The sequence below is a fragment of the Calidris pugnax genome, unplaced genomic scaffold (genome assembly GCF_001431845.1).
Source record: "Calidris pugnax isolate Ruff unplaced genomic scaffold, ASM143184v1 scaffold39, whole genome shotgun sequence".
In the NCBI taxonomy this organism is placed as follows: Eukaryota; Metazoa; Chordata; class Aves; order Charadriiformes; family Scolopacidae; genus Calidris; species Calidris pugnax.
The window spans coordinates 3,827,885-3,852,646 of NW_015090828.1; the positions used below are offsets into that span (position 1 = coordinate 3,827,885).

The 24,762-nt window shown below is 39.7% G+C and overlaps 2 long non-coding RNA genes across 2 annotated transcripts in view; one reads left to right on the plus strand and one right to left on the minus strand.

Moving 5' to 3' along the window:
• The first annotated feature begins 8,006 nt into the window (after nucleotides 1-8,006).
• Nucleotides 8,007-23,225, plus strand: LOC106887055. Its single transcript, XR_001411785.1, has 5 exons — nucleotides 8,007-8,064; nucleotides 15,217-15,327; nucleotides 16,362-16,418; nucleotides 20,525-20,677; nucleotides 22,684-23,225. It is a non-coding gene; the product is annotated as an uncharacterized LOC106887055 (long non-coding RNA).
• The window catches only part of LOC106887056, a 167,667-nt gene continuing 153,196 nt past the window's right edge, over nucleotides 10,292-24,762 (minus strand). Inside the window, exons 4-5 of the long non-coding RNA XR_001411786.1 lie at nucleotides 13,618-13,840; nucleotides 10,292-11,583 (exon numbers count right to left, since the gene is read on the minus strand). This is a non-coding gene — a long non-coding RNA (uncharacterized LOC106887056). The remainder of the gene's footprint in view (nucleotides 11,584-13,617; nucleotides 13,841-24,762) is intronic.

Here is a 24,762-nt window from a genome sequence, read left to right on the forward strand (position 1 = left end):
AGAGACAGGATAACTAAAAAGGTCAAGTAACTTGCCAGTTAATAATCCTTACCTGTATTGCTAGCTCATCTTTAACTTACCCCTAGCAAAACTTTCTTCTGTTTAACCACATGGAAAAAAGTGATCTTGGTCCTAGAAAAGTAATACTGTGTTGACAATTAATTATACAATTCATCTAGTGAGGTCAGTGAACTGCATGCTTCGGTCACTGGGGACCAAGGGTCTTAAAGTCTATTTGACAGTGCCCACCAGGAGGCAAAAGTAGCAGGAGGCATTGCAAGTGGGGCCAGTCTCTCCATAAAGGGAAAAAGTTGCAGAGTTGTGTGTGTACTGTGAGTATAGTATATAATATAGTATACAATATAGTATAGCTGAGAAATTACATGTACACTTTTTAAAGAGAGTCCTTACGCCTTCTGGACCTAAACATTGAGAAGGGTAAAAATGGAGAAGAAAAATGCCATAGAAATTAATACAAAAACACTGTTTCTAAGGATGTAATTAAATTAGCTGACATAAGTTATGCAACTGATATTTTTAGGCAATCTGGGAGATTTAGCTATAATTAATATCAGGAATCAATCAGTGGTAAACATTACTGGTATTTGGAGATAAAATTAGATACAACTTCTTTACAGAAAACTTTAGGAAAAAAATACTATTGAAAATTCTGCTGAAATATTTTTTTCTTCTATATTTTTTTCTCTTTCTGTTTGTTACTAAATCTTTCTTGTTCTATCTCTTGAATAAAAGTGTATCTTTTCAATTTTCAACTCAAATTGTATGTCAGGATAAATATCATTCTTTAGGACTTGTGAATATAGATGCCTAATGAGTCAGAAGAACAGAGTCTTTATCTAGAATTAGTTTTAAATATGGTATCATTGCTTGTTTTTCCAAAAACTAATTTTTATCACGGTAATGCTGTTTTTCATGTTTCTCATTAAAAACATCCTGATGGCTAAAAATTACTCTCCCAGTCAAGAGGTCAGAAAACTGAGAGAGCAAGAATGAAAGGCTCCTGCCCTGAAGATACCTCTGTAAGTACTAAAAATATAGCAGTCCTCTGGGGTATTTTGTGACAAATATCTGCTTTTGAACCTTCTTATTGAAATGTCTTGTGTAACTTCAAATTAAATGTTATTTGAAACTCTAAAAAATTCTATTTTTAAGATATGTTGTTTTTACTTTTCATCTTTTCATATCAAGAGAATGTCAACTGCATGACAGAAATGCAAGTCCAGGGTGGAGAAATATATAAAATTTATAGAGATGTCTTTTCTGGAGAATATTGCCTTTTGTGTTACTCTTTTTTTGCTTTGTGAGAATTGTGATATACACAAAATGTTTCAGACACTCCCTTGCTAATGAGTACTAGCATGGGACCCCATGAGCTTCTAACTTTAAAAGAGAAAAGCCTTAAAATCATCCAGTTCTAAAATTCTTTCTTTGAATGAGTTTAGAATTCTACTTATCTTTGAATCTTTTAATAAATAATGTCAGTCTTCTCTTTAAATTTTTTAGTATATGTGACACAAATATATATACTATTCTTTTAGTCTCTCTAAAATAAATATATGATATATTTTGCATTGTCCCGGTTTGAAGCAAAATAGAACCAACTTTCAGTTCAGTAATTTTACATCTTGGCTAAGCTCCTTTTAACTCTCTGCAACTAACAGCATATTGTGCAGAAAACTGTTTGTTCTCAGAGTGATAAGACCGATGTTTGTACTTCATGCCAAGGAATGGTATGCAGGGAGGCTCTTGCTTATACTTATTGCTATAACAACCAAGGTCAGCTAATTTCATTATTTGCCCCATTGGAGGGTCAGAAACAGAAAAGCGTAGAGGGGTCCCACCTGGGGGAAGGAGCAGACAGGACAGGTGACCCAAACCTGACCAACAGGGTATTCCATCCCATCTGCCACACATTCAGTGTAAAAACTGAGGGATCAAAGGGTCAGCCCTTCTTCTTCAGTGGCTGACATCCAAAGAGGACTCTGTTCATCTGCCTTTGATCCCGATCTGTGTGTTCCTGACTCCAGAGCTGGAATCCAGTTCCCATCCATCCCTGAGTCCAGTCTGGGACTTCCCCAGTGCTTGCTGGTGACATCATCCTGGGAGCTTGGTAAGGTTTTGTATATATTGCATCTATTCCATTATTTACTTTTTAATTTTAATATTACTATTTCATTAGTTTCGTTCATTCTAAACTTGTAAATCTCTTTATCTCTTCCATGTTTTCTCCTGGAGCAAGAAAATGGAGGGAGAGCATCTGTCGCTGTCATAGGCTAATTCAGCCTAAATCATGACATGCATATATCTTACTGCAAAATTATTATGGAGACTGACATTTGCCCTCTTCCTCAATATAGACCTGAGTTTTAAATTATTGTTATTTAATTACTGTAGAGAGAGATGTTTTACTTGAAAAATGTCTAGATAACAGAATGTTAAACTATGGTCTAAAAGAATACATTTTATTTAGCCTGTTTGTTTAGACAGTTATGATTCTGGATGGTCTCTTGGTATGGGGAGGGCATTTACCTAGGTGTGAGTTGTTGCCCAAGTGTGGATTTTGATCTTGCAGTTCTGGATATGCCTCCAATGTTAATGTGTTTGATCAGAGGAATGACCTATTACTTCTAGGGGAGAGCTAAGTGTAGAGAAGTTTAAGGATTAATGAAATACACTCATCTGTTTCATGGGTCCATGGTTCCTGAATATCGTCTGAGGGAAAAAATGAGTTTATACAGTAAGAGAGAGTTTTTTAGATTTTTCACAATTATTTTCACAAGCAGTTGGGTTTAGTCCTGGCACAGCCCCGACTGCTGGCTTGCAAAGATCTTGTCCTCTTGGAGTTCATTCCACACTTCAACATTTTTTGTTGATGTTCCTGGTCCCCCACACCCTGTGGTTCTTCTGGGTTTCTTCTTTTCTGCGGGATGTGTGTACTTTCTCCCCTTGTACTAGTGTTGGCTGTAGAAACAGGGCAGTACCTGCAGTTGATGCCCTCAGTCTGACTCAGAGCTTCTAATTCATGCAAACAGCCTGTTCCAGCTTCCTCAGACTGAGATAGGAGTTAGCCAAGACCAAAGTCCCATAAATCCATTTCAGGACCCAAATCAAATCTAATTTACTCTTTTATTGATCTTTATTGGGCATAGTTATCTTAAAAGTCAGGTCCCTGTTTTGGATATAAAAACCTCATCCTTCATACCTTTTCCATCTTTGCTTCTTTATCACCATTTATCTTTGTCACTTTCTATGGTATTAGGTGCAGAACAGTGCACAACAGAGGAACACAGACATACAGTCTGTGATGAAGGTATCAATACAATGATACAAGGATGCATAAATACAGGCATTTACAAAATAATTAATTTGCTTTCAGCATTTCTCACTTTTAATGTAATATCTTAATAATAATAATCTATATTCTAGACTTCAGAAACTGTGTTTTCTCTAATTAGGTGAATGTAACTTCTTTTTTTACATTATACAATGTACAAGATTTATAGTATATATACATTTGTCTGTGCAGTGCTTTTTTGGTTCATATGGGTTTGGTTTTTTTTTTTAATGCAAACTATCTTGGATATTGAAATATTCACCACAATGAGAAGAGTGATACTGCACATCATAGAAGGCGTTATACTTCTACAAACAGGTTGGTTGTTTGCTCTTGCCTGTTGCCGCTAACATTATAGTGTGTTTTAAGTGCTAATGAATGAGAACTGGAATTTCTAATTGTTATAAGACTTTCATAAAACAATAGGTAAATAGTGACTATTAAATAAGGAAAAAACAACCGGGAGACAATGTTACATCCTCGTCTCCTAAAAGACAGGTTACTGTTATTATTGAGCACATTATTTAGTTCTCATCATCTATCCAGCCACCTATTTTCTTTTTCTCAAATGAAAAAAACCCCTACCTACCCACACCTACCTCCTTGAAAAGATGAAGAAAAGATTTCTAGGGGACCATGAATGTGTCAATGCAAAAGAGATAAAAGACTGAGCATTTTGTATAGCATGGATAACTATTCACAGATACATTTTCTTGAATAAAAGAAATAATATGATCAGATTAATTCATTTGAGGACGGTCTTCACTGATCCCTCTAAGTGTTTTCATTAGGGCCTAAATTCAGATTCACACTATGTAACTATGCAAGAAATAATCTTTGTGCAGACTACCTGAGTTAGAGTTCATTACAGTTAGCATATGCAGGGCAGCACAGGCTTACTTTCAATGTACAGGGCTTAAGAAAGGCAATAGAATTTGGAGGAATGCAACAAAGCCGTGGTGCTACTTATTACCAACTCATTATGACCGGGAGACTTTAAATTCATTACTCATAAAACATGTAGGAAACTACCAAGCTGCTGTAGGAAAGCAGCACCAGGAGGACAAAAGCAAGGGATTTACACAATTCTGCTTTTGTGCATGTCCTTACTGCTTCTATCTTAATGCCATTTATGTGATTTAAAAGGAGCTACATGTAGCTTCTGTGCTGCCTTGTACTGAAGGCTGGGCCCCAGCCAGCTCCGGCTGATGATCAGGGTGGAGTAAAACCCTTAGAAGAGCTGACAAGTTAGGAGGTTAATCTGCAGTTCTAGAATAAAAATTGTGTCTTCTAAGTGTCCAGTATTGGACTGCTATAAAAGGTATGTTAAGACTTCTTGCTTTTGAATCTCTTTTCTGTCTTGTTTTCCTCAGGAGTTTTTGGTTTTTTTTTTTTTAATGAAGTGACATTTTTCTCAGTCTTTCTGGATCTTGCATTAGTCGTGAGCATGGGCTGCAGGAGGGCTGGAAGTATGACTGCATTCCCTATTTTATCCAGACCATCCATTGAATAAAATTTGCACCAGGACAGTCAAATAGAATTGCAATTGAATTTTAGAGTATCCAGGAATTAGATGCCAGATTTTTTTACTATGAATAGATCTATCAGACTTTAAAACAATCAGATTAAGCACTAGTGCTAATTGATAGCTGTGTGCTGAAAGAGTAAGAATTTATTGCAGCTCTTCAACTAGAGACATTAGCAGTCTGACAGAAAGAGGAAAAATTTTGGTTTTAAGGGCAGGATTGTGAAGGAAGTTGGTGTAGATTTAGCACAGAGGGCCCGGTCCTGGGTGGAGCTGATGGTAAAATGGGACAAAAGATTCAAGCAAGAAGCTCAGGGACAGATTGGGCTGGATTTTCAGAGATTAAGACTAAGGCAGAAGTGGAAAATGGGGTTAGGGTTTATACAGCAAATAGCTAAATTAACAATCAGGGCGAGCAAATAGGCTTGATGCTAGGTCTAAGAGGAAAGAGTTATACACAGCACCCAGGCTAAAGCAGCATCACTACTTTACTACAGCACCTGGTGACAGATCTCCAGCTGGTGATCCAGGACTGTAACAATGACCCTGTCGGCACGGCACTGCTGTGCTCTTTACATCTGCACTTGCTCGTTACACTTGGAACTTCTAATCAACAACCACAGGTCTCAAAGGACAAATAATATTGCTATAATGTACATCAGCTAGCAGATTCCCTGAATATCTCTTTGCTGCAGCTGAGAGAATAGAATGGATTTCAAGAGCATTTATTGGACAACTTCAGACGTCTTCTCCTGGGGTAGTGATATACTTAGAGAAATTCAGCAGATAGATTATATTTACACACTGAAAGGTTTTTTTTTGATATAAAGCAGTCATGGTAGTAAGCATTCAAATTTTCTTTGGGGTGGCAGTTCAAGCTGAAAGTTTTTAAGACACACAATGCTTTGTTTTTAATTGTGTAATCCAATTAAATGTTTTCACTATCATAAAACATTGGCTACCAAAACCTAATATGAAAAAATGTACAGATGTAAAAGTGAATTGCCATCTGTGTTTATTGAGGCAACACCTACCATAAATGCTGCAGTGCTGTAAAGGTATTATTTCTCATTTTGGGGAAATTAAGTCTCCAGAGTAGAAGCTCAAAGCTCATGTTGTGTTGGTATCTGCCCACTGGAGGGTTTTGAGAAAAAAAAATGGGAAGAAAATAAGAAATCCTTTTACTCATGAAGGGTCCAAGAAACTGAAAGAGTTAATGACTAGGTTTACTGTCCTTGGAGTCAATGGGTCATTTTCTGTTGATCTGAGCGAGCTGGAGTCAGGACCTGTGTGACTTACCCAAGATACCCAATGGGCCCAAAATTGATTCTTGCACTACTTCTTCCCCTTCGCTGTCAGGGTAAAGGAATGGTTCATTTCTGACCTAATTGCCCTACTTCACATGGCCGGCTCTCAATCACTTCTCTTAATTTGCTGCTGTGTGCTGCAAATCTAACGATTCACATTAAAAATTCCAGCCTCCGTGTATCATGTTGTTGATGCTGTTATATTGGTTTGATCACCAAGCTACATTTTACTGAAAGTTGAAAAAAGTATCAGGTTATTGAGGTTCCATTTTAGCTTTGTTTATGGATAATTTAATGTAGAAAGAAATGAGGTTAAGGAAAGCTCTGAATATGTATTTTCCAGAGGGAACAAAAAAAAAAAGTTTTTTCTCGCCTCCTCTCACTGCCTCTCAGTCATCGAGAGAGAGAAATGATGAAAATGACACATGAGCTGCTGCAAAGCCTAAAAATAAGAGAGCTTTTATTTTATATTTGGAAAGGGAGATTAGTTTGTTCTATGGCTATTTTTCTTTTCATTTTTTTTAAATCTTTAAACAGGGTGGCATTTAAAGTAGACAGTCCCCATGCCCAAAAAAAGCTTGTTTATTGCTTGTTATTGCTGGGGAGGTGGATAATGGGAAAAGTGTGGGAGAGGGAGGAAAGTGGGGGCACGTACAGGAAAATGCATTTGTGTGGGTTGGGTTTAGCAGTTTGAGACAGGGATGTAGTTAAATCTTCTCTCCTCTCCTCTATCCTCTCCTCTATTCTTCTCTTTTCTCTTCCCTTCTCTTCTCTTCCACCCAGAAATGAAGAATAGCCTTTCTGTTAAAAGGAATTACCTATGAGCCATCCTTGAAGCTAGCATTAGGTAGGCAGGACTGAGGCTGCTGCTGGCAGGAGGATAAATGCTTCTGGCTGGGGAAGTCTTAGCTACGGCCAGACCAAATGTGCAACCTTCCAGTTCAGCTAAAGTAAAGGTCCTGAGGTTAAAAAAAAAAGAGAACAACTGAATGCTAAGGCTTTTATTTTTTTTCTAAGCTATCTCTATATAATTAGTCCTGCTTCTTATGAAGAGTTTTGACATTGGTCTCAGACATAAACTGCAGAAATAAAAAAATAAAAGCCACCCAATTCATGCTTTGAAGTTCACTAGGATTAGCCACACAAGAGCAAATTCCAGGAAGAGAAGGTAATCAAAATGCAGGCAAGCAATTAGATCTGCATATTAAGTATGAAAATACACAGTGCTGGGTTGCATATTAAGCTAGTGCAGTAACCTTGTGCTTCCGGAGCCGCTCGATAAGGTGACTGTGCAAAGTTGCTCAGAGGACTCACCTCCCGAGGGGCAGATTGCTTTCCTTCAGCTGTAATCATTGATAAGGTGCTTGATCATGATTAGTAAGTGGGCTGGGGACAGTGGGAGCAGCCAGCCCTGTCTGCTCCGGGGGAAGCCCAGCCAGGTATAGTGGGTATCAGGCAGGGCTCTGGGCGGCGTGGGGCAGGCAGGCGCTCAGCAGAGCTGGGGTGCTGCCGGACAGACGGGGCTGTGGCCCTGTGCTCTCCCTGGTTTGCCCCCCCCTCTCCCTCTCAGCTCCTGCCCGGCCTTGGCCACCACGGCCATCACAACAGCAGCTGTGATAACTTGCACCCGGTCTCTGGGGGATGGATGGCAGCAGAGTCAAAATACTGTCTGGAGTGGGGACCTAGAAATTTTGTTGCCATGAAAATGTGACTATAGGTCAATTATCTTACTGTATAAATAGTGGACAGCCCAAGAGCCCCTTTGAGCTCTCCTGGATGGCAGCGGGCTGCACGCCAGGATCTCCCCTTTGGTGAGGACGCTCGCTGAAGGTTCTACTCCTCGAGGTTGAGGGAATCCTTGCCGCAACAGATTCTCGGTAAGTGACTAATAGCATGCTAAACTTTGAAATTTTATCTAAGTAATGTAAAGGATTGATTGTGCATATATAATCCTTTAGACATAAACCGTTGACCAAGTCTGGGACTAGGATTGGATCCAGCCGCACCTAGACTCCTCTCTGAGAAGGAGTTTAGAAAGCAAGGGGGTCCTTTCTGAACCTCGTGACTCAACGGGAGGGTCTCCCTCACAGTGTCTCTGACCCTGTCCTCTGTGCAGTAAATAATAGAGTGTACCCTGACATCGAATCTCGTAAAACACTATCGCATTTACCACTGGTTTTATTGCACTTTCTACTGGTTTTGTTAAATCACTGTTTCACCTTAATAAATATTTCTCTACTAACTAGTGAAGTTAATCACTCCGTCCGCGACAGGGGCACATGCAGGATGCCCGAGTGATGGAGCATGAGGAGGTTGGCAGGGCAGCTCCCCACACCCCGCTTGACTCACAGCCCTACTCTGAGCCTCTCACTTTCTGAATCATTAAATTCACTTTAGGAAAGGGAAGAGCAGCAGCTTAGGGATTTCTTTTTTTATTATTGTTATGATTATAATGGGATTTTACTGCAGTAGAAGGAGCCTATTCTAATTTTGGAAACCAATGCTACTGGAACAAACTACATTTTATCTGTAATAATTATTATTAGCTTTCTTCCTTCTCTCTTTAAAATTGAGGACTGGGATATTCAAATATTCATGTGGCTGTGTTAGGTTCTCCCTCACAGCTGCAGGAAGGTTTGGCTTGTATCTATCCAGGCATCTTGCTGTTCCTCATTGCCAGCACAGTTCATGAGCTTCTAAGGTTAGAGTTACCTTACTTGTAAAGTTTTAGCATACAGCTAAATGTAGGGGCGACACTGTACCCATCTCCTGTCCCTGATAGGCTGTCTGTGCACACTAAAGCCAATTGTCAATAAAACCTGTATTAAAGGCATAGACACATTTGCTCACACAGGATCCTAAATGCTGAAGTTAGGACCCAAGAAAAAAAAGAAGAAAAAAAAAAAGATAGTTGTCCATTCTGTTTTGAGAATGGCTTGAGTGTCCAGAGGATCCAACAAACTCCTGGTTCTCTAAAATCCATTGGTCAGCTTCATGTGAAGGATAATTGGGTGCTTCCAAAGAAGATTTATCCTCACCCCATCAAGAAAGATCATTGGCTTTTAGTGAGAAATATGACCACAACACAAGTCTGACATCATTTGACAGTTTATGTGACAGGGCACATATGAAATAAAATAAATGCCACTCTGTCTTCCTGTCCTTCCTGTCCAAGTCCTTAATTTCTCTCTGTACCTCTAATCCTTCCATTTATAAAAGTCTCTTGAAGATGAGCTACTCACTCATTCAAAGCTTTTTTTTTTTTTTTTTTCTCCTTAAGAGCTTGGGCTTGTGGGAGGGAAAGAAAGTAATAAGAAAAGGGTGGGAAGAATGATCAACTCTAAGGAAAGCAGCTTCCTAATTCAGAAGCCAGGCAAAATCATTTTGGATGAGCATCAAACATACTACACAGCCAAAATGTTTTATTTTTATCTTTTTTTTTTCCTCTCTAAAATAGCATGTTTGACAAAGCTGTCCCTTTAAATCTACTCATAAGTTTCTCACTTCACCAAGTTTGCATTTGCTGTATTTCTCAGTCCTCTGTGGTGGTGTGGGTGTCAGAAATACACAGGTGATGTCATTTGTCACTCCCTAACCCAGGGTTTAATTGACACCATCATTCCACACCCCTCCTCCCACCCTTCTTCCACCTCTTCAGTTTAAATCTTGTTCTCCCAGACCTTTTGGGTCAACACACTTCAAAAATGTGTTACTTTCATCATTTAAAGTCTTCTCTAAGAAAGGTAAGCTTCGTGACTCCTTTTCATTTTTACATCCTGGTTGATATGGAGATGAAAAATACGTCCAATGTGGTTTTACTGTAATAATCTTAACCAGTGATAAACTCTTTGCCATGCGAAATGAAGAGATGCCACAGTATCAGTGGCAGAGAGCAGACTGGCTATCAGTATATTTTGAATTACAAAGATGTTTTGCCTTCATTTTATTATTTTTTTAATAAACACAACATGTCTTATAAGCTATCTCTTCTGCATAAAGTTTGGTGTCAGAATATCTTTTTTTTTTTCACATAGCTATATTAAATAAATAATGAGAATAAGCTCTTTTGTCATATCTATAATGCACTCAGCAAAGATTCCAGGGTAAGCAGTAAAAGTTTTGTCTTTTTTTTCCCTCTGGTTATTTATATCATTATTAGAGGAAATGCAAGCTTAGAAAAGGGGTGGTTGGGAACCATATAAAAGAAAAGGGCAAGAACTTATTTCTGCTGACAGAGAAGAGGTCTCAGTAGCCTGGCTCCTCTCTTCTTCAAAGGGTCATTCTGCTCCTAGTGTTCTAGGGGCTCTTCTGAAAAAGGAAAACAAAAGCCCTAAGACCAGCAGGGATACAAGGACTGCACCATAGACTCATGTTCTTGGGACTGTACTGAGAACCAAAAATCAACCTGTGAGGCAAAGCTCTTCGTCTACTTTGTCTTCACCCAGTGAATGGGTGAACAATGGGAACTCAAGTGGTGTATTCAGCTTCATTTCTTGTCCCCAGCTTCATCTGACTCATAAATGTAAACACAAACAAAAAACATCTGCTCATTTCAATGAAGCTGTGACTGTTGTGCTGGAGGTAACAGGTAACATCTAAACCACTGGAGTAACTCGGGACCATAAGTCAGCCCTTTTGAAAGCTGGGCTTTCAGGCTACTGAAACTGTTAGGCAAAGCCACAGCCTGTAGTCTTAGAGCTTAGTTAGTATCTCCCTTATTAGAGTTACATTACAGATAGTTGTCTGTGATTACTTACCGAGTCAATTAATGAGACAAAGTCAAAATGTGAGTGAGAGCATATTGGGCAATTCAAAGGTTGAAAGGCTATATTGAAACAGATCTGGTCATAATTAAGATTAACGGTACAATTTCATCTGGCCAAACATAATTACTTGCAACTAAATGTATCTCAGTGTAGCTGATTGACACATATACTATATAGCCATCACGAGCAAGGGCCAGGATTTAGGTGACTTGCAGGGAAAAGTAAAGAACAGGAATGAAGAAAAAGGAAAAAAAGAGGAAAAAATATTGCTGCCAATTAACTTCAGGAAGAGCTTAAGGGGGTTGTTTTTGTTTTTTAAAGGTATTTCCAATCCTAGAGCAAGATTTTCTTTTCTTTTCTTCTGGACTGTCTCTTCTGTCGGGTGAAATGCATAGTTACAGTGGTGATGGTTATGTCCTTTAGTGTGATCAGCTAATGCTTTGAATGGAAAGAGTTACTGAAAAGAGGAAGGCAGAATGGTAGTTTTAATGTGTGCGTGCCAGGAATCATGCATCTGATGGTACATGCTGCAGTTGGTGATTCACCAGTGCTAAGCCAATACTGAAGCCGACTAATTTTTGTTTAGAACTACGTGTAGCTGCATGCCTTCTGCACGAGAGAAGTCTTCTCCTAAAAAAAAAAAAAAACAAACCCTCGTTGAAATGTGATTTGAATAGGTTTTGTAACCACTACTACTCTCATCATCTTATCTCTCTATCTATGGAACTGCTACTCCAGTAAGCGTCGCGGTTGTGCAGCCATATGTTTGTGGGTGTCAGGGACAAAGAAACTTGAAGCCTTACTCTGGAATTCATCAGAAGGATTTGGAGAGAGGAAATTCTGAATTAGAAATTGCTTTTCAGTAATTATTTCTTGCCAAGGAAGGCTGACTTCCCACAGACACCATACTTCACCATGGATTCTGCAAGAATGCTGGTTTTACTGAAAATTCAATCTCTTTACTACAGTAGAAGCCCAGCTGAGTTGCCATCCGTGGCAGCATTAAACTGACCCAAAACAAACAAACTTTGAAAAAAAATAGGGAGAGATTAAACTCACTGTAAGGGCAGCTGAGCTGAGCAGTAACAATGAGAAAAAGGAATAATTACAAGCCTAAGTTGTACTGAGAAACACCTGGGACTATGCTGTTCTTATTTTTTTTTTTCTTAAATATTATTCAACTCCTGCAATTTTGTTTACAGCACATCTCAACATAAGGTACCATATGGCAGTAGATGAGTGGGTGCTAATAAGAGACATATGAGACAACTGTGTCTCTGGGTACCCCTTTCTCAGTCACCGCAGGAGCACTCGAAGTTGAGGCTTTACCCTGGAGACAAGTGAAGTTTGCTGTAGACTTTTCCTGGTATCAACCCAGGTGTTTGGGTGGCCATCTGGCACATGAATAGATTAATGAACATTAAGACAATTCCAAGCCTGTGTCTTTCAGGAGGATGTATCACCAGGATGCTTTGTGATACTGTTAATTACTACAGAGGACTTAGAGGTTTTGGATCTCGGATTGCTCCTGAAGGTGATGGTGCAGGTCTAATAGTTATTTAATTTTGCTTCATTTCATTTCCCAGTCTCAGATCTCTTGCTTGTCAGCTGTGCCCTATGCCTTGGTCGGGGACTGTGCTAAGTGCACAGCCTTTTTTTTTTTTTTTTTTTCCTCAGAGCCTTCCAGGTGCATTGCCCAGGTATTGCCCATGTCTGTGTCTGAGATAGAAGATCACTCTGCTGTGGCCATTGCTCAAAAGCATCATTTAATAATGTTGATCCATTTGGAAGTTCACCACACACACACACAATTTCATCATTTTCAAGGAAGTGAGAGTCTAAAATGGGGATAAATCAATATCCAATGGAATGGATATTGATTCCTTTTCTCACCTTTGGAATTAATACCTTCTCCTCAGTAACCCGCTACAGAGGCAAAACCATTGTTCATCTCAAACAAGGCTCAATTAATCTTAATCCTGCTAAAAGATAATTCTGAGAGAAGCCCAGAGATACTACAGTTCAGCATCCCTGCAATCAACCCTGACAACGCCTTTTTCTTCTACTGTTAGGTCTACTCCCTGGGCTGTATTTTTAACGTAAAATTGTTTAAATGTGGGACTAAATTCTCATTTTGATAGCAAAACTTTTTTTATACTCTTCCTTTTGTTCTACTTATTCAGGGCAATTCCACATTTCTTTCATTAAACATCTGACTTCCACCTGTCGCAGCACCTAACTCACATCATGTTTGTCAAGGCTGACCTTGAGTCTAAGGAGCTTCCAGCAGAATATTTCCATGAGGCTGGACCAGAGGTCCATATAGCCTGGTACAGTTGCATACTGCAAAGTACAGAACAAACATATGGGTACTTGTTCTCAATAGTCTCCCCTTCTCTGACCATTTTCAGCTCAGGGGGCTGCTGGAGTCAGTTTGTGCATGAAGAAACCCTCAAAGGATCTCCCTTCTGTCAGTCCTCTGACCCCTGCAAACTTCCTGAGACTGCTGAAAGCAGGTGCAACCAGTTAAGAATGTAACTTGGTAGTAAATGCAAACCAACACAAAAAAACAAGGACAATGGAAAGTATATTTTTTACGTTAGGTGGCTGTCATTAACTCAGAGAAAAAAAAAAAACCAACAAACAAACAGATGAAATGCTTACCTAACCTCTTCTATCTCAGCTGGGGAAAGAAGTGGACTTCTGTCAGATAACACTGCACATCCATGGCTTCATCCAGTGACAGCCAACAGGGACCTGGTAGCCCAGAGAACCTCTGTGCCGATGTGCTGAGAGAGGAGGCATCAGGATCTGCTCGGATGCGGTGGCTACAGCCTTATGGAGGGCACTGAGACCAGTGTTTCTGCAGGGTTGGTGTTGTGTGACCCTGCAAAGCACCGGTACATGTCAATAGATCACCCACACAGACATTGAAATAACAAGCCCACATTCATATTTCAGATCAACCCTGATGACCCAAGTCCTCAGCCTTATTCATGAATCTGAGCTGCTGAAGACCTAGACCTGTCTCAGGAATTCAAGGATCTACAATCTGACTGCAATTAAGTGCTTAAAGCTGCCGAAATTTGTCAGTAATTTCCAGACTCAGGCCCCTAGTCTAAGTTCATGCTAGAAATATTTCCTATGAATATTTTACAACCCTTTTAAAATGTATTCATTTTGCACAAATACCTTTTGTATTTGCTTTCCATGAATATTTATGCAACTGGCTTTTGCTGTGCAAAATCTGCACGGGAAGGTATTTTAAATCACTCTCTGGGCTTCTCACACTGGCACTCACTACCTTCACACCCAGTCCATCAGTGGCAGAAATGGCTCGAGGTGCCTTTTGGGATCAGCTGCTGCCCCCGTCAAGCTTGGGGGGGGGGCTCATCAGGTAGCAGCAGTTTCTTCTCAAATGTACATTAATGTTCTCAATACCTCCACATCCCCAGGCAGATAGCATCTGAGTTTACCTTTCTGGCCAGTGCATCAGCTGATACAAGAAGAAATAGCATTCAAAACGATTGCAATTAGACATATCTTGGATTTTGTGGTTGGGTGTGTTACCTGCTGCCTAAAAAAAAAGGCTCTTATGTGAAGCTTTCTTTTGTACCTGCTTTAAGACATTTGCAATGTGAGATCATTTGAATTATATGTCAGATATTGACACAGGGATCAATCTGTGTCCAGTAATTCATGGTAATTTTTTTCCTGCTGCTACTCAGTCTTTGTTATTCTGGCAATGTAATTCCTAGTAGGCAATTATGGAATGACCTGCTTGTGGAAGAAATTACTTTTTATCCATGATTATCAACCAGTATACCCATAGAACATGATGCTATATCTCTTATTCTGCCTGCATCTTTTTATTTTTATGTATATTTGTATATTTTTTAAATACCTAAGAATAACTAATAACATGCTTTATTTGTGTTAACATTTTAAGATATGTATTTTAGACATATAGTTCAACATCTGTAGTCTATAAAATTATACTTACTCATTTTAAAAATATAGAGAGATTATATCTAAAATACCTAAGGATGTTCTTCTTATCCACCTAAGCTTCTTTTCTTTCATTTCCTCATAAGTCTTGTTACCTGCAACTCTATGTGGCGAAAACTATTAGTGGTTAATGCATTAAGTTTGTGTTTGACTATTTTCTTTAATTTTATATATATATATACACACACATGCATAATGTTCTGGTTGCCAGCTGACTGCTGCTGTACATTGAACAAAGTTTGTTTATGACTACAGGTCCCATTCCTCGTTGATAACAGTTAATTCAGGCTCCAAACAGGAGACAGCTGCTTAAGTGTTCCCTGACTGGTGTTGCTGAGCACGAAGCACCGAATATCAGGCTGCCCGGTAAGCTAGGGTTGAATTTTCTTTTTTTTTTTTTTTTTTAAGTGTTCAATTCAGTCTGCTTAAGTGGCGACTGATTTGAAATAAAGGTGTTTAATGTTTAATGTTAAATGTTTTTTTTTTTAAACTGCATACTTCATGATTTTTTGTAGGGTTTACTGTTTTCTAACTAAATGGAGTAAACAGTAGCTTTAATAAAGGGCTCTTGTGCCTTGCTCTCTGTGGGTTCCCCATCAGGGTCTATAAGTAAGAAAAGCTTTTCCACGCTGCAACGCCAGCTTGTTCCTCTGCTACAAAGAGATGCTGAGGCTGCTTCTGATGCAGGAGGGACAAGCCCCCTTGTGTCTCTGGCACTGAGGTGCTGAGAGGTTTCTCTTAGCAGCTCCCCAGCAGAGGCTGAGAGAGCCCACAGTGTTTGGATTTCGTGTTAATGGCACCCAGGAGGCCAAGGCAGCAGTGGCAATATCTCCAAGGCTGTGTTTGCTAACCAGAACAGCAAAATTAAACAAATACTTCTTAGTGAAGTTAGTACTGCAATAACTTTGTCACATATTGCTTCAAAAAATGGACCTCAGGGCTCCCCCCCAGCCCAACCCTGCAATGGATGCCAGAAAAGAGCTCTCTGTGTCAGCGCTGCCAGGGACAGCGTTCACCCACCCAATACCTGCTCATTAACTGACACCAGATTTTCATAAAGGAAAGCTGCTCATATGGTTAATGTGTCCACTTTAGTCTCACAACATCTCACTTTGGCTGGATGATTCAAAGAGGTATCCCTCTGTGTTGTGAGGGATATTTCTCTGCAAACAGGGTGTTATGTGTATCTAAGCCTATAGTCTGTGAAGGGAACAGAAATTCAAGTAATGGTTAAAAATGAAAAAAAAAAAGACAAGAAAAGGGAAAAAAAATAAATCAAGCCTGTATTTTATAGACTCATTTGCATACCACAGGAAAGTTGCGTGTGGTTTGAATCTTGCAAGAAGTAACAAACGCACTTGATTCTGACATCTCTCCTACCTTCCATGGTTTTTACTCAGAGCAAATGTTTTGACATTCCGTGCTGAACAGAAGCCAAGCTACACTTTCAAATCAGGGTAAGTATCCTAAATGACCCACCACCTCCTTACACAGTGCAACCCTAGGTTTAGCTCACCTACGAGGAAACACCGGCGGGTAAAAATAAACTTCCATTTTCTGCGCTTCAGGCTTGCAGACTTTTTGTTGTTACTCATTTTAGAGAGAGGTTTTTTTGTGTGTGGCATGTGGGGTGGTTTTTTTTGTTTTTCTTTTTGCAGAGTGCACATTACTGTCAGTTGGAATACTAATGGACATCAACATAAACATCATCTCCAGGGCTGTTCAATGAAACTATCTAAGGCTGATTGTCTTGAAATTAGCTTGACTCATATCTGAAAATTGCCAGTGATTAGCTGATTGTGGTTTGAATTGAACTCAGATTGCTACAAAAAGCTACAAAAAGTCATCCTCAGATATATTCTAGTAAATGATGCCTCGGATGCCTCAGTTGCTGCCAGCACTTGCATTAGGGATGAAGGTCTATTACCACATCACATTGACGGCAGTCATTTTACAATATATATTGTGCCCGGGGAGAATCTATCTCCTGGGGAGAATTCTGTCTTTTCACTTTTTAACCTATTCAGTAGGTGAACAAAAAAAAAAAATTGAGACGTCACAGGCAGCAGAAATGATTAAATATCCACCCTGTGAGAGAAACTTTTTTCCCCTCTTGTAATACAATTGTATAATAATTGTAAATACAATTATTATAATTATAGAGTGGTTCAATTCCTGCTAGGAATCATCCCTTCTATACTGATAGTATGTGACATTTAAAATAATTTTAAATAAATCAAAGGCCCAGTGCTAACAATGCCAATAGATCTCAGGTCTATTTAAAAAAAAAAAAAAAAAAGGCATTATTTTGTCATAATTATGAAATTCTGTGAACACTTCTGCTTTGACTAAGTCCTGTGGATTTGAGGACTTCGATACAAACAACAGAAGACCTTACCCATTTCCCTGCCCAAAAGTACAAAGACATTTGTCTCATATGTCTGTATTTCTTAGAGTTGAAATAAATACAGTTCAGCTTCATGAAAATAAGAAAGTTCCTCATTTGAAAACTGGTCACTTTTGAGCTATGTCTCTGCATGGGTGACAGTCTGCTCTGCTCTCTAGTGTCTAGTTCTTTTTTCACCCCAGACAAAAGTCCCTTACAGTCTTTAAATGTGAAAATGTATTTGAGCTCCAGCCCTTCTTGCATTACGTAGTGTATTACACGGGCAGATATTCAAAAGGTATTTGCAAGTCAGGAGTCATATTTTATTCACATAAAAGTGGGTAACAGAATACTGGCATGCCATTTCTTAGAGGAATTAAATTTAGAATAGTTGCAATGGGTACTTACTTTTTTTTTTTGGTGCATATTTGTCTTCTCACAATAAAAAGTATTATTTGGTATCTCTGTTGATGTGAGAAGATGCAAATGAGAGTCCTGCACTGGAATGACTCATTTCTCTGATTCTATGATTTGGGTCGTAAGGTTTGGGGTACAGACACTGTCGGACACATAAGGGGTAGAAGCCATTATGAGACAAACAGATGAAAGCTAATTGCCAGGACAGGTGGCAGTCACAGACACCTCAGTTGGAAGGGACCCCAAGAGGCCCCCCCTGTTCCAAACCCTGCTCTATGCCAGGCAGTAAGGATGAGAGACCAGGTTGTTCAGCATTTTGTCACCCATTGCAGGAACCCAAGGACAGGGTGTCTGCACACCTGACTGCCATGTGCAATACACAGCTTAACATGGTCCTGGAAACAGAAATTGGAAATGGCAGGCTTCATGTCAATCTGAATTTTTACCATTTCCAGGCAAGAGCCTGAAGAATAGGGTCCAGTATGACATGTGAGTGTCAGTTTTTACAGCAGAGGTGAGGGATATAGGAGTGGTTTCAGGGACCACTTCAGGCAAACACTGTCAAAAATGACTGGAAAAGTGGCTAATAGGGAGGGGATGACATCTGCTCATGATAGTAAATGTTCTTAAAGGAGAGGGGCACATCTTCAGGACCACAGAAAGAAGCACTTAGACTTAATGACTCTTAAGTGATTAAAAGAAAATTATTTTTAAGAGATAAAAAAATAGTAGAGGAAATTCAGTGACACAAATGAACATAGGAGACCTGTCCCACCTCCCTTCAATATACAATTATTGTTTCTATACTGTCTCTAACCACCCAGAAACGCCATACCTACAAGCTAGTATTAAGGCAGCATCAGCAAAGTGCTAACAGTCAAACAACAACAAGGAGAAAGGAAATCTGATATTAGGAATCTTAAACCAGGTACAGAGCACAAAGAAAGGCCACCATTAGACATCATACAGATTTCTGTTTTGCCCACATAATAATTACTGCTTGTGGTGCTGCCTTCCTCCCTCCTTTCCATCTCACACAGGGTGTAGAGAAACTAAAGGTGGTGCTAAGGATGATCGGGTATCAATCAGCTTCTCCCTTAAGGACTAAGTAAACAAGACCACTCCAACGTGTAATATGGCTAAGTAAAGTTTTGTAGAGGATGATAAAATCTGGGCAACAGTGAGGGTGTGTATGAAGAATAGTGATAGTAATCTCCAATACAATGATTAGGAACAATCTAAGGAAATAAGCAGATGGCTGTTAGTTTTAAAACAAACATAAGGAAGTATTGCTTCTCTTAGGATGAATTTACCTTAGAAAAAGCTTTGCTTTAGGCTGCAGAGAATGAAAAGCAAACAAGATACAGCCATGGAGGAAAAAAATCCAGTGAAGACAAAGAAATTAAAAGATGGTACATGTCACTCAGAAACTAGCTGCTACAGAACTTCTTGATGGGTGGCCCCGTACTCTGAGGCTATCAGTCAGCACTTGCCTTGTTCCTGAGTTCATACCCAGGTGTCTACTGGAAATATGATACAGGGCATGTTGAGCCTGGCCAGTCCCATGTTCTCCTTCAGGCCCTTGCCATGGCATAACCAGCAAATGAAACAGCTTAAAAATATTAAAGTTTCTAAAACTATTAAATTCTGCTTGGATAGAATCAGTGCTTGATGATAGAAGATTCGAGAAGATTCTGCGGTTAAAAGCATAAGGTGGACCTCTAAAAGAGACATTTTATAATGTATTCATGCTATTTAACACCAAAAACTGAATTCTGACCTTAGCTATTTAGTATATATTCTTTGTCAGTCCACTTTCAAATTAACTAGTGACTAATTATTTAGGCTTTTATGAATAATTTAAATAACTATTAGAATCTCTGCAGTTACATTAAAGAAAATGAGACTGTCTCCTACACTTCATATTTAAAAAATAATTTAAAAAAATATTTACACTTACTCTACATGCTCTCAAAAGTTTCAGTCCCCACAAAAACAAAAGAAAAAAACATACAGCTGCAATTTTAACATCTGCCTTTTAAGAAGACTCAAACATTTTTTGTGCTAATTAACACCTAAACAAAAGGCTTGCAACAATGCTGAATCAGACATTCCCAGGCCTTTCTGTTCAGCACACTGATGGGAACAAACTAATATTTTAATTTATTACCTCTTCATTTCAAATTAAGGCTTTTGAGTACAAGGTAGTCTTAATGTCTTAGGACTTTGAAATGAACTACGCAAAGAAACCTACAATTAGAATAACAGATAGATGCATAAAATCCTTGCCTAGATCCATAAAAATCAAATAAAGATCACAAGACTAATTTAACTCTCTTCCCCTAGTGACTTTCCTTCATTATCTTATTAAACAGAAGAAAAGTGAAAGATACAGACTGAGAAACCTCAAGCAACCTAGAAAAATTATTGATTTTTTTGTGGTAACTCAAATGGCTGGCTATTTTTCTCCCTGACTGAAGTTCGACTCCTTTTTCACCAAGAAGGGTGATGGTCCTACGAGCAGGACTGATGCTTCATCTCAAGGGCTTGGGGAAAGTCTGCAGCAGGTGCTGAAGAGCCCCATCTCCTGCACCTAGTGAGTCTGTTGTAGTTTCATAAAAGCAGTTCTGGGGCATTTCTCCCTGTGCCCGTGTTGCTAGCAGCTAGGCCATTCCTCATGGACTCACCCATATGGTGGGAAGAGCTATGGCCCTTAAAAGAGGGTTAATACCCCATTTTGTGCATGTTTGTGTGCATTAGGTGCTCATGTGTGCCTGGAGGAGGACTACCTGGGCTCTCAGAGGCTTTACCTGGCTCCAGAAACTCAGCTGCGAAGTCACAACACCGCAAAGAAGTCTCCGTTGAAGTGCCTTGCCCATGCAGTACCGGAGTGCTGAACTGGCCCTTGCAGTGGTACTGATAATGCTAAGGAAAACAGTGAAGAATTCAGATTCTCCCCAATACTAGCATCCAACTCCAGTTTTGTCACTACCAATCATGATACATTAACAACTAAGCCAGGATGGCAGTCATTTAGCAAGCTTAAATATTTAATTTAGGAACAATAGCAGGTCATTTAAATAATTAAATTCAAAGGAACACTCAAACGACTCACAACACCATAACGGTTTCATTTTGTTTGACATCTACGTGTACATTAACTACAAAACTAATTCTAAAAGCAGGGGAAGTGAGCGAGTGGAAATGCCATCAGTACATTGGCCAGATGCCCTCCTGCAGCCAGTCCTAGGCAGAGGTAAACTATGTAGGTGCCTTCTTCTCCCCACACCTATGCACACACAGATACACCCAGACCAAAGAACTGTGTGGTGCTGTATCCATTACCTTGGCCAGAGTTCAAGAGAAAAGAGAAAAATGGAAGAAAAGGGGGCTGTTGCTGTCTGCCTGCTCTTGGAGGACCATCCCTTGTCTCGGCCCTGGGGTACCTCAGCTGGCTGGAGCAGTGAATGCGACATCTTTTGCTAGAAGTGACCATCAGACTGGACATAAAGGCAAAGGCAGTACAGCCTCAGGCTCTGCCTGCTGAAGTGGGCAAAACAGCCCTTGACACTGCTGCCCGTGTGGCTCCTCACGCTGCAGTGCCAAAGGGGAGGAGGGCTGCTCTGCCAACAGCGTCTTGGCAAACGGCCTCCAAGAAAACATGATGAGGAGCAAAAGGTTGCCAGGTCCTATGTGCGTGCCAACTGTCAAAAGACCTTTTTTTTTTTTACTTTTAAAAGCCAAACTAAAATAATTGGAAACCAGAATCTTTACTGAGTTTTAGACTCAAATGGATTTGATTTGACCACTGTTGATGTCAGCTAAAAAGTATCATATAAACATTAACTATTTCAATGAGCCTATTTACTATTTCTTAAATAACTACTTTGTCATATGTAAATAATGTTTAGGAACATGTTCCCTTAGCTATGAAGTAAAACACACACACCCCCCCCAGACTATATTGGGTGTACAGAATTTTGTATGGCTGGCATGAGGCTTGGACGTGGAGCTGAAACGTTAGTTACTCACAGGTCAGAAGGCAAACTTTTGTGCACTCATTTGAATTATTAGCTTTTAAATCAAATGGCAGCATGAAACAGCTGCAGACTGGAAGTCTCCTACCAGCAACTAATGGCAAGCTAAGCTAGAAGCTAACGAAACACTGAAAAGGAGCCCTGCGATGCCAGTAGCGAAGCACAGTGAGATGTCAGTCTGTTCACATCACCTAGGAGTGCTCGCCCATTCAGGCACAAGGACCAGCTCAGCCACTGCTGTCATGTCCTGCTGACTTGCCCAGACACCACTGGAAAGGCCCCAGCCTGGGCAATCCCTGGTTTACTGAGTCACCCTCGCTACATGTGGGTGACAACGGGGGACCCTGCTCTGTTACAGTTTCCCACCACCTCAAGAGGTTGGTGTCGCAGTGGCCACCTTCACCCTCCTGCAATGTTTCCCACTGCCTCGATGCATTCATCAGGGTGGCCCTTTAATTGCTATAAATGAGCGATGAGTCAGCAGGAAATTCCACTCAGAGGTACAGTGGGTAAGGACAAAACATGAGACCTGTTTGGCTGTTCATGTTGCAGAGACAGCAAATTTCAGTACGGGCAGATTATACTCTTGTTAGCTGCCACAACAAAGTCCAAGAGTGAGGCAAAGCCCTAACCCCCACAGTCAAGTTACTTCAAGCATAGATATACTGTTTTTTTAATAAAATCCTACATTAAATATAACATACTTATATAAACTAAATTCAATATGCGAAATATATTAATTTTCAATAGTCAAAACAGTGTTGTTGACAGTCCCACTCGTGCTTACCTCATTTGCATCAGTTTGATTAGTGAAATAGACCTCCAGCATCTCTGCTGTTTTTTATGTCTCCTCTCTTCATATAATGTTGTCTGAATTCACAGGTGGCCCCTCCAGGACTCCACATTCCTCTCAGATGTCTATCAAGGCATGGCAGTTCTAATGCCTCGTGGAGGCTGCTGGGGAAACTTCCCGACTCAGTGCACCTCCTGGTATCATGACGTCTTTCAAAGCCCTTGTGTTCCCTTTTCCATCCAGTACGATCTGATTTTCTGCTCCTGGACGGATGCAGCCCACAACTCAATGGGAAAGTGAAGGAGATGCCTATTTCCCTGCTGCTATTGACAGCTTGTAAACACCGCACCCTGAGTGGCAGCCCTGTCCCCAGACACTTGGCAAAGCTGCCTTTAGGATTATTTCTGTTCTCTTCCCATCAAAAAAAAAAAAAAAAAAAAAAATCTTTATCCTATCAACCTATTAGCAATTGGATATTTCACTTTATGTTCAATTACGTTCCCAGAGAAAGAACAAGTTATGAAAGTGCCTTTTGGACTAACATCAAATGTATTTCTTGATGAATTGCAACCTGGTAAACTACTTGGAAGCTTTTGAAACGTAAAGTCTATTAAGCCTTTCAATAAAATAATGCTGTAATGTACTGTACTTTTTTCTCCAAGGATGGCACATATAATAGAACAATACCTGCTACTGACTGGAGCTTGTATTTGTCAGTGGGTGTTTATGTTCTCAATCCTGTTTTTCATGGGATCTCAAACCCCCATTTCAGTAATGATGGACCATCACTGTGACAAATCCTACTCAAGCAGTCCCCATCAGCCACAAGAGTGAGTACAGTCCAAGTACCATTAAATACACTAAATACAGCCTGGTGGCCTCAGTTTTAAACACAGCTCACCAAACTCTGCAGTCCACATCTAAAAAACTAATAGTGAACAGTTGTCTCTTTAAACTTAGCTGAGCAAATGGATTCCTTTTCTGGGATTCTTCAGGCATGGGCACTCATCCTGCAGGACAGTTCTTAATGTAGGTCAGCTCACATCTTCCAGAAACCAGCCACAACCCTAGCTTAAACCCTGATGCGGATCCTGAACTAGAAATACTTGTTAAAGTTAAAATATTATTTGCTATCAGCCTTAAATATGGATGACTAAATATGTTTAAGCCTAGTTTTGCTAGAGGGTGTGACCTTAGCAAGACTAAATGGCTATCAAAAAATTATGAGCAATTTTCTGCAGTAGATGGAGAAATTAAACTTTGCCATTTTTTCAGCTTCTGTTGTGAATACAACCTTAACATTAACCCTGATATAGAGAGAAACGAGGCAAGAGACTATAACCTCAGCACTAACAATTTCTCCTTAAAGGATAATGGCAAATGCCCTTAACCTTACTGTGTCTTTGCACATCGTTAGAAGATTTTTTCCAAAGCACCTACAAATTTAACCATATCCTGACTTTGGCTTCTCCAACAGGAAGAAATAGAATCCCTCAAAACATAATTTCTGATATTCCCCGCAGAGCCTACCACTCCCCAAGGGAATGCTGCAAGAGCTAGGGTGGGACTAAGAAAGAAGAAAAGATGTTCAACCCTTTGCAACTTATTTCTGAAACTGTTTTCCTAGAAGACCTTTTATTTATTTATTTATTTATTTATGGAAGAACACAGAAATACATTTGAAATCTGTTTGCTAATTTACTGTGTTCTGAGATTGGTTGGGAGGGGAAGATGTTAAAATAATTTTTTTTTTTTTAAAAAACACATCGAAATAAAACTGCGTTAACACAGGAACTGATAATCTCTTCTTAGTAGGGGCATTACCCAGTGAGTTGTAGAGCTCCTCCATGTTCTCCATGGACTGTATTAATGAAGTCAGTTCTGCCCTTCAGAGAAACTCAAATCAAGATAAACTTCAGTCATAACCTTTTCTCCCAGATTTGACTGCTTTCAAGATTGTGTGCCAAGGATTAATCCTTTCAGAGTGCATTCTCATTTTCCCCAAATGTATGGCTGGACTAATGAATTTTCTGCAATAGTAAGCTGGGTAAAGAATACTTCAAGTGTGCCACTAAAACTTCTGTTTTTTAAGAAGGTGAGATTTCCAAGCAACACATGTGCAAGGCTGAGAAACCAACAGCAATAATCATTCTTGTGTACAGGAAGCT